Source organism: Bison bison, unplaced genomic scaffold (assembly GCF_000754665.1).
Source record: "Bison bison bison isolate TAMUID 2011002044 unplaced genomic scaffold, Bison_UMD1.0 scf7180017864362, whole genome shotgun sequence".
NCBI lineage: Eukaryota > Metazoa > Chordata > Mammalia > Artiodactyla > Bovidae > Bison > Bison bison.
Window position 1 is genome coordinate 4,703,654 of NW_011494934.1, and position 10,987 is coordinate 4,714,640.

The following is a 10,987-nucleotide window of genomic DNA, read 5'->3' on the forward strand; positions in this document are numbered from 1 at the left end:
ATGGACGTGAGTCTGAGTGAACTCCGGGAGTTGGTGATGGACAGGGAGGCCTGGCGTGCTGCGATCCATGGGGTCGCAAAGAGTCAGACACGACTGAGCGACTGAACTGAACTGAATGTAATTTCTGCATTATAATATTCCACTTCACTTTCAACTTGTTGATTATTTTTGCTCTTGTTTAATCCTGCTATGCTTCATGTTCCTTCCAGTTCTTTTAGACAATGCTTTTCTGTCCCTCTTTCATGTTCCAGTCTTTTCCCTAGGACTTTATCATGCAGTTTAGTTGCTAAAATTTTAATGTTTAAAAATTTTAACTTTTGATTAAGTGAAAAACAAATTTTTTAAAATTATAAATGAATTTATCCTCAAAATAACACATTTCTTATAATAGTCAATTTCTACCACGTACCTTCAGTGTCAACAATTATAACTCTAGATTAATACCTTCAATGTCAACAATTTATATAAACTTATATAAATATTAGTTTTCAGGTGATCAGGGCTGACTTCTTACTTTCCTGGATCCTAGGCACTTTTGTCTGCATGGGCCCTTCCTCCACAAGAAATATATTATTTTTTTTTCACAGCCACCAGTATTGATTTTTTATAAGTTCACATTTATAACCATTTTCCCACTAGGAAATTAGCAAAAATTTTTAAGTATATTTAAAGTTGGTGAAGCTACTGTGAGCTGAACATTCTCATTCACTGATGCTATTAATTTAAAGAAGAGTAAACTTTCTGGAAAGCCATTTGACAAAAAATGTATCAAGGGTTTAAAAGTTCTATTCCATTTGTCTCTATTATATATGCATTTATGCCTGCATGTGTGATGTTCAGTCGTGTCCCACTCTTTGTGACCCCATGGACCATAGCCTGCCAGGCTCCTCTGTCCATGGGATTTCCCAGGTAAGAGTACTGGAGTGGGTTGCCATTTCCTTCTCCAGGAAATCTTCCTGACCTAGGGATCAAACCTGCATCTTTTGCACGTTTCCTGCATTGCAGGCAGATTCTTTACCACTGAGCCACTGGGGAAGCCCCTCCCCACTATATCTTGGGGATAATAGGTAGTTTTTAATTTGGAATTCTATGTATATATTTTTTATTTAATTTTTTAAAATGAGGTGTAGTTGATTTATATTAGTTTACAACATAATGATTCAAAATTTTTGTACATTATACTGTTTAAAGTTATTATAAAACATTGGCTATATGACCTGTGCTATACAATATATTCCTATAGCTTATTTACTTACACATAGGAGGTTTTAACCTCTTGATTCCCCACCCTTACCTTGCCCCTCCGCCTTTCCTCTCCCTACTGGTAAACACTAGCTTGTTCTCTGTATCTGTGATTCTATTTCTATTTTGTAATATTCATTCATGTATTTTTTAGATTCCACTTTAAGTAATACAATATTTGTCTTTTACTGTATGGCTTATCTCATTAAGCATAATCCCATCTGAGCCCATCTATGTTGTTGCAAATGCCAAAATTTCACTGTGTGTGTGTACATGGAGTACTATGTATATGAGATACATATTATACACACACACACTGTATGTGTGTTCCGTGTATGATTTACTAGGTATATTATCAAGATCTCATAACCAACATTTACTGAACATCTACTGTTATTTTTATTTGATGAGGAGAAACTGAGACCCGATAGGCTAAATAACTTTTCCAAGGTTTTTTTTGTTTTTCCCCCCTACCTAGAAGAGGATAGAACTGAGATTTGAGCCCACATCCATCTGGCCTCGAAGGTTCGCACTCTCCGATCATTTTCCTAGATAATGATCCCAGAGGTAGATATAATCAGTGGGCCTAGAAACCAGCTTTTAAACATGAAATAATGCGCTAAAAATGGTGAAGAAATGTATTTCCTAGATCATCATTGTATTTTTCCTGTTTATTGAACTCTGCTGATGGCTTTCTTCTTTTAGGCTCTTGATTCCTGAGTCCTTGCTTCCAGTTAATAGCAGCAAAAGAATGAAGTAATGGCTTGCAGCATAATTTTCTGAGAGCGCTGTTCTATAATGCTGACTCCCAACTCAAGCTGATTAGGGTTTTGCAACTTTCATTACTTTCACTTTTCAGTTTGAACTGCTTCCTCTCTTCTGCAAGCCAACACATTTAATCTTCAAAACACAAAACAAGTAAAGGTAACTTGCACTCAGGAGTTTTAGACTTTAAAAATCTTCACCTTGTGAGGTTAAAAGCCTCATTTTATAGCTAACTTTCTCATCCATTTTTCTTAATATTGTCTCATTATAAATATAAACACATAAGATAATTTCTCTTTCTCCATCCACGTGTGTGTATGTTCCTCATTCCTTTCTGTTCTCTGATTCTTTTATTCCTCAAGAACATGATGTAAATGTAGGCCATTTTATAAAGTTGTGTTTTTCAAGAAGATGCTTTGGTGACCTCTAAGTTTGCAAAACCTTTTCCCCCACCCCAGTGTAAAGGGACTACAGTGTTTTCAGTAATCACAGACATAATAAACTAGCTACCAAAAATTCTAATGTATTACAAGGATAGATAAATGATCAAAATGTTATGGAGTATCCACATAATGAAATGCTTTGCAGCTGTTTACCAGTGAAGTAGATCTATTTGTACTTTTCAGGAAAGCATCCATGATTGATAAGAAAAACCAAATTACAGACTAGTTCAATGTCATTTTTAAAGATAAATTTATAAGTCTATATAGCTAATCTGGGTAGTGTAGGCTATTTCCAATGAAAGAGATTAGAAGGTTGATATAGAGGACTTTGTCTTCTTTATAATGGAAATTTAAGTAGTTTTTGGATTGTAGGTAACTAGTATTTTTCAGTATTTTCAAATAATTTTAAGCTAACAAAAGAGAAGGAAATGGCAACCCACTGCAGTATTCTTACCCGGGAAATTCCACGGACAGAGGAGCCTGGCAGGCTATAGTCCATGGGGTCGCAAAAAGTCGGCCATGACTGAGCGACTGAGCACAACAGATAAATAAAACTATATTTTTAAGACATTTACCTCAAAACTCAAAAGTTTAACAGTATTAGCTTACTGTTTTCATAAATATATATGTTTTCTTGAAACAAAAATATGGTCATTGTGCACTTGCCCAGTTGGTATATTTTTCTTCATCTGTCAGTCTTCATCTTTGAGGACTTAAAATTTTAGATGTGAGAATAAAAAAGTTCTATGATCTTATAAGTTGTAAAACTGTATATAAGTCAGAATTGAATTTGGACAACTGCAGTTGATTCCTCTGTTTTCTATGTCTTTATTATTATGAACTTGAAGAAAAGCTTGAATTATTAAAAATGTAGAACTTATATGGTGACTATTAAGCTTATAATACAGACAAATACTATGACCTCAGTTTTAATTATTAGAAAAACAAAGAGTATAATATTATTAAGAATAGATACCAGCCTTTATCCATAATATGACAAATTGGAGATTATATTCTTATGAAATTATGATAAAGATTAGAGGTTAGATAAAGAGGGAAGATATGTCAGGCCTTTAACCAGGAATTACTTAAAGAATGTTTATCATTATCTCCTTTTGAGAAAAAGTCATTATTTAGTTTGGAATGGAATGCATTATACAGTGAATCAGAGAACATTATATGCTTGTCATCACTCCCATGTCCATGAAAGTATTCTATTTTCTATATACTACTGAAATGTTGGTTTGGTTCTGTGAATGAATGTTCACTATGTGAAGGCCCCAGCCACTTATGTAACGAACTTGGCAGAGTAGGATGAGTTCCTGCTTCTGATCAACAGAAACAGGCTAGGGTGTACTATGTGAAATCTGAACTGTGGCTACAAACACCAGTACTGAGATCCCCACCTTGCCTCTCTAGCCCCTTTCCCCAGTCAGGCTTTGTGGATGACTTATGGACAAGCCATGGTCCTGAAGAAGCCATTAACACCAAGGCATTAGACACTTCTCTCTACCCTGGGAAGGCGCTGTGGACTGTGAGTGCAGTCTGCCCTGAGGCCAGGCATAAAGGAATAGGGGGACAGGGAATTGTGCCATTTCCTTCATACCTGCTGTTGTCACTAAATCAGCCAACTTGAGAAAAATATAAGTACCTGATCTAATTCTTTCAAGTCATGTGGATAGGTCTGTCTTTGGTGTCTTCAATAGATTAAGAATCTGTCTGAAATATGTGGGTTTAGAAATGAACTAGAAATGTGTAGGCTTATCCCTAAGGGGCTTGCCTGGTGACTCAGATGGTAAAGAATTTGCCTGCAATGTAAGAGACCCAGGTTCAATCTCTGGGTCAGGAGGATCCCTGGAGAAGTGAATGGCTACCCAATCCAGTATTTTTGCCTGGAGAATTCCATGGAGAGAGGGGCCCAGAGAGCTACAGTCCATAGAGTTCAAAAGGAATTTTTTAAATTGCTATAATAATGTAAAATCTTCTACAGTAAAATCTCTCAGTAATAATGAGAGAAAAAAAATACTGGCCCACAGTTCAATCTGCTACCTGACGAAAACAATTACTCTAGTATTATTGATATAGTTGACACATTTAAATAATCTAGGAATCTCTACCTTCCCTCACAATGGCAGAAAAATCAAACCCAATGTAAAACTAGATATAACATTTAATAGATATTCAATAAACATTTGCTGAATTATGTTATAATTGCAGTCTTTTTGTTTTTGGAGCCTGGGCTTATTAAAGTTTCAGTAAGTTGTAGCTAAGCTACCTGGACTGGAATTTCAGTGGTACCCTGTGATGTGAACATTTTTTTCTCATATGGAAATAAGGTCAGGCCTTGAGCATTAACTTGGCCTCTTCTTAGTGACAGAATTAAGCATCAGGTAACCCCTTCCATTCATTTGTATCATTATATTTTGTTTAATCTTCACAGTTCGTTCTTTCTTTTTACTGTTTTAATAGTAAAATGTAAAATCTTTAAGTCATCAATCTTCCAACCTAAGTGGCTTTGTGGTCATACACTACAAAACCTAGTATTCTTCTGAATACCTGTTTTAATCATTAGGAAATTTCTCTAACCTAATAACAGACTTAGGAGAAGGCAATGGCACCCCACTCCAGTACTCCTGCCTGAAAAATCCCATGGATGGAGGAGCCTGGAAGGCTGCAGTCCATGGGGTCACTGAGGGTCGGACACGACTGAGTGACTTCACTTTCACTTTTCACTTTCATGCATTGGAGAAGGAAATGGCAACCCACTCCAGTGTTCTTGCCTGGAGAATCCCAGGGGTCGCCTGGCGGGCTGCCGTCTATGGGGTCACACAGAGTCAGACACGACTGAAGTGACTTAGCAGCAGCAGCAGCAATAACAGACTTAAAACACTAGATTGTAATATGAAATAATTTTATCAGTTAAATGATTTTCTATTAAGTTTATAGAAGAACTTTGCCTAAGCCTGCATAAATAAATATACTGACTTTATCCTCACAATTTTAGGCCGGTCATGTATTTTGCTTTGCTTTTCTGAATTTAAAATCAAAGAAGTTGTGTCTTCTTCAATGTCTTTGTCAATGTCACAAATAGATTTATGATCCTAGACCCTGAGGGTGCCTCAACAAGGCTTTGGGCGTGCTTGGTTTGTATAACCCAATCAGGCTAATTCCACCCACTCTGGCATAGTGATTACTTCAGATAAACCCACTCTTGCCTGGAAAATCCCATGGATGGAGGAGCCTGGAAGGCTGTAGTCCATGGGGTCGCTGAGGGTCGGACATGACTGAGCGACTTCACTTTCACTTTCCACTATCATGCATTGGAGAAGGAAATGGCAACCCACTCCAGTGTTCTTGCCTGGAGAATCCCAGGGACAGGGGAGCCTGGTGGGCTGCCGTCTATGGGGTTGCACTGAGTGGAACACGACTGAAGTGACTTAGCAGCAGCAGCAGTTCTGAAATACACCTTGACAAAGGGGTGAAGTTCTCTATCATCATGAAGTTAACATCATCTTGACAAGTTGGCTAACTAGCAGTTTCACACTGATTATGTTAGTCCGTTTCAGAGTGTGAACTCTGTAATATTGTCCTCTTTATACACCATGTAGAGAAAGTGTGCATGGCTTAAGGCTGGAGACAACCAAGAAGGATGGAAAGAGAAAAGTTAAGGTCATACAAAAGGTGGTTTTAGCTGCAAGCAACTGGTAGCAGTCCTTTTCTTCTGAGAAGAGAGCTGAGATAGAAGGGAGATTCACCTTTTACCATATATCCTTTTCTACTTTTTGAGTTTTGTATCTTTCCTTTATGTTACCTAGTAAAAAGTTATTTTGAATTGATGGTGTTATAGTCATCTGAAAAGTTCTCTAGACACTTTTGTAGTTCTTGCCTCGTAAATTGATTTACTACACGTTACAATAATGTTAATGAGCCAGTACCCCTGGATGTTTGCTTATTTCAGTTGTCAGTCTGTAGTAGTTGACTTGTAATGATTCATGCACATTGCCTTTCCTTCTTTAACAAGTACTGCTGCTGCTACTGCTGCTAAGTCGCTTCAGTCGTGTCCGACTCTGTGCGACCCCACAGAGGGCAGCCCACCAGGCTCCCCTGTCCCTGGGATTCTCCAGGCAAGAACACTGGAGTGGGTTGCCATTTCCTTCTCCATTTAACAAGTACAACCACCATCAATTCTCCACTTTCAAAATTATACTCTTGCCTCTATTTTTTTAAAAAAAAAAACCTCTCATATCTCAATCTGACAATATTAAGCTCTCCAAGAATGCTTATCTTTAACATTTTTTAATGTCACCAAATATTGACAAAAACACAGTTAATGCTAAAATGATGACATTATATTGTATATAAAAATTGAGCTTTTATTCTGAAAGGATATAAAAACAGGAGATATGATCAACTAACTTTGGACTGCAAGGAGATCCAACCAGTCCATCCTAAAGGAGATCAGTCCTCAGGGTTCTTTGGAAGGACTGAAGCTGAAGCTGAAGCTGAAGCTGAAACTCCAATCCTTTGGCCACCTCATGCAAAGAGTTGACTCATTGGAAAAGACCCTGATGCTGGGAGGGATTGGGGGCAAGAGGAGAAGGGGACAACAGAGGATGAGATGGCTGGATGGCATCACCGACTCGATGGACATGAGTTTGGGTGAACTCTGGGAGTTGGTGATGGACAGGGAGGCCTGGCGTGCTGTGGTTCATGGGATCGCAGAGTCGGACATGACTGAGCAACTGAACTGAACTGAACATCAAATAGCTACAGTTTGGAAGCAACTAAATTTAGTTAAAAACAGGAAGTGTTTTTATAGATTTCTTTATGTCTCCTATAGTATAGTAATTTGAACATGGAAGGTACTTAATAATTGTTCATCTGATGATGAACCAAATATTCTAACGTCAAAACACCACAAGATTCTGAATGCACACTTTATTTTAGGTAATACTGCTGTTAATGGAGGTGAGATGTTAACATTTAACATGCACCTGCTGAGATCAGGTTTCCTCTGCTCCTCAGTGTGTGCAAAACAACCAGTCTATATTTTCCAGATATTTCTAACATTTTTGTTATGTTATTTTAACCATTAGTCATCAAAATTAAACTCCTCGCCACAAAATCATTTTAAATATGTGGCATGTCTGTGAAACAAACTCAGAAGAATCCAAAAGCATGATGTAATCCTGTGCTGATTTCGAATACTAACCACCCTGCCTGCATGCCTTCTTGTGTGTGTATTGCTATTTACATATTCTTATTGTATGTATATAGTTTAATCTTTGTTTTGAAAAATATTCAGCCATACGTCTTACTTAATGTATGTTACCCATGAACTTCAAAATACACAAAAATGCTGGAATCCCTGGTGAACGTCCCTATATCCATGCCAGACTATGGGAGATGACTTAGTAGTCTTTAGCAGGGTCTTTAGGTATTTTGGAAAACAAACCCATTTAGGTGGCTGCAAGTTAGAGCCTTTTGTGACTGAGTCCATTCTGTAATGTGTCACGTGACAGGAGGATTTAGACTATACATATATGTGTAAACAAACACCAAATATTCTTCAGACTCAAGGCTGTTGAGATGATTGTTAATAATACTAATACTGATGTGGCCTTTATTACTAATGTGATTAATGTGATCAATATTATTGTGATTATTCTTTCAAATATTCATGGCTGAGTAGACCAATAGATGATCAGCTTTCAATGCATGAAGAATGTGCTTTGGTTAGCAGACACCAGCATTACCTCAGCCAACATGTGAAATTTCTTTGAAGAAATAGCCTTACTATTAGTTAACAAGTTAATGGAATGAGTTGTTATTACTGACTAATATTCCACAGCACTTCTATGAATTTTAAATCAGTACTCTAGGTATAGTTTCTTAATGATCATAATTGCATCAGAGATTTTTTTGTCCTTTGTTATACTTTGTTTTCATATCTGTAGTGATGTTTAGCCCACACTGACTGGCATTAAATTCTGGTAAATTATTGCTGGCCAGGATATGGTCTCTGTTCTTCAGAGTTCTGGAACTTTAATAATCACAGCGTTCAAGTATCTGGTTTACTCTAGTCAAACATATAATAGGTCAGTGTGTTTGTGTATCCTAGAAGATCACTTTATTAACTTTTTTTAAAGATCAATGTTTCCACTGGCTGGATTACTTGTATCTTATCTGGCATCCATTTGCTGGTACCAAAGTAACCAAGATATCAAAAATGTTTGGTAAGTGTGAAAAGCAGAGTAAGGGGAGTTTGATACTTAGATTCTTCCTTCCAGCTCTGGTAGGTCAAGATAAATCAGCCCTTTTCAGCTCCAGTCCTCTTATCTACGGTGTGCAGAGTTTCTCTTTTCTTTGTATAAGTTCTATTTGAAAATCCAGTTTTGCTTTTCAATTCTGTTTTTTATTTTCTTTATGCATACTTAAAAAAAAATCACTGACACTCCTTCACTAATTCAGAGTTTAACACAAGGATAATAAAGCAAAAGGAGACTCTCATGGTTCAGCGTGGGAGTGGTTATATTTAACGTGCAGCTCCAAAAGAAATTTCAATCTTGAGTCATCTCTCTCTTGGAAGTTTAAAGGAATCCAATTGCTTAAATCATGGGATCTCTTAATAAAATTCCCTGTCCAGTCTTGTCACCAATACTCTGAAATTCCTAGGGATCTCTCACTACCCTAACCTTCAAGACTGTTCTCAGACTCTAGACTGCCCCAGCTTCTGAGCGCCAGGCCATTTGCTCTGAGAGATACGCAGGCCCCTGAGAACAGCGGTTCTTTCTATGCCTTTCTTTTCCACTCCTAAAGCAAGAAGAAGCTTAAGTAGGCAGCCCTAGAGAGCTTTGTGGAAGCAGTTGGAGGGAAAGGAGCTATGCATCCCCTATGTTAATAACTTTTATCTTGTCACATATACAAGACAGTAAGAGAATCCCATTATTTGTGGGATTATGGCAACCACTTTGATTTTAGAAAATGTTATGAATGGTTATTTATATTCAAAGAAGTAGACCTGCCTGACCTAAATAGGCTGTCATTTTCCCCAAATACCAGTTAGGGTTGCTCTTTCTAGCAGTCCTCTGACTAGTAACCTAAGTAACTCTTCATTTTGATTGTTGTGCATGCATATGTGCTCGGTCGTGTCCAACTCTTTTGTGACCTCATGGACTGCAGCGCCCTCAGGCTCCTCTATGGGATTTTTCAGGCAAGAGTACTGGAGTGGGTTGCCATTTCCTCCTCCAGGGCATCCTCCCCACCCAGGGATCAAACCTGCATCTCTTGTGTCTCCTGCATTGCAGGTGGATTCTTTACCACTTGAGCCATTGGGAAAGCCAGTTCCTCCTTTATCTTATTTTATTTTATTTTATTTTATTTTTTATAGGAAAGGGCTGGGCTCCGGGCACCGGCGGCAGTGGAGGATTCTCCCGGCAGCGGGACCCCGTCCTCTCGACCCAGAGCTCCAGCGGCGAACACCCGGGACGACTTCCAGAAAGGCCTCGCACACCCTCCTATCTTATTTTAAATCCAATAATAAAATCTATTTCTGTACTCTCCAATACTTTTTATTGGAGAATAAACTTTTATTCCAATGTTACCATTATACCTTTATGTTACCACTATACCTTTAAGAATATTGTTATTCTGTAATATATTTGAATTATTTGTAAGGCTATTTTTCCCTGTCATTACTTTCTATTCTCACCTAATATATGATTTTCAACATTGTATTTTTTTTCAAGTTCTGATATAACTACCCCATTAGAATATTGACTGGAATTATTAAATCTATGGGGAAAATGCAAAACATGAGGTTTCAAATTCACAAAAAAGATGTTTTGAAGAAAGTGGAGCTTTTTTTGAAAATCTAAAGGAATCACTAGGCTTTCAAAATATTTTTCCCTTTTATTCCCCAAATGACACCAGCTGTGCAGTTTTGCTGCCAGCTAGAATGTTGTTTTCAACTCCCACTGGAAGTTTTTTCTTTCACTCAGTGTGCAGACTTTTTTCTATTGTATTTGGCAGCATGACATGTATACCAAAGCACATTTTATGATGTATTGCGTGTACACAGAAATTGCATATGAATTACTTACAGTGGTGGTGGTTTAGTCTCTTAAGTCGTGTCCAACTCTTGCCACCCCAAATACTGTAGCCTCCCAGCCTCCTCTATCCATAGGATTTCCCAGGCAAGAACGCTGGAGTGGATTGCCATTTCCTTCTCCGGGGGATCTTCCCGACTCAGGGATCAAACCCTCATCTCCTGCATTGCAGGCAGCATCTTTACTGCTGAACCACCAGGGAAGTCCTGAATTACATATACACTGAAGTAAATGGTATTTGCAATGACTTTTATATTCTCTGGACAGTTTTCCTGTAAATAAATATGATGTTTTATCACTTTGTTTACTTTTGTCCTTTTTAAAATTTTTACTTATGGTATTCTTTTAGCCTGATTTTGGCCAGTGATCTTTAAGTAAGTTATATTTTACCCCTTTTCTACTGTAACTGAGATCTCTACAGGCACTGCC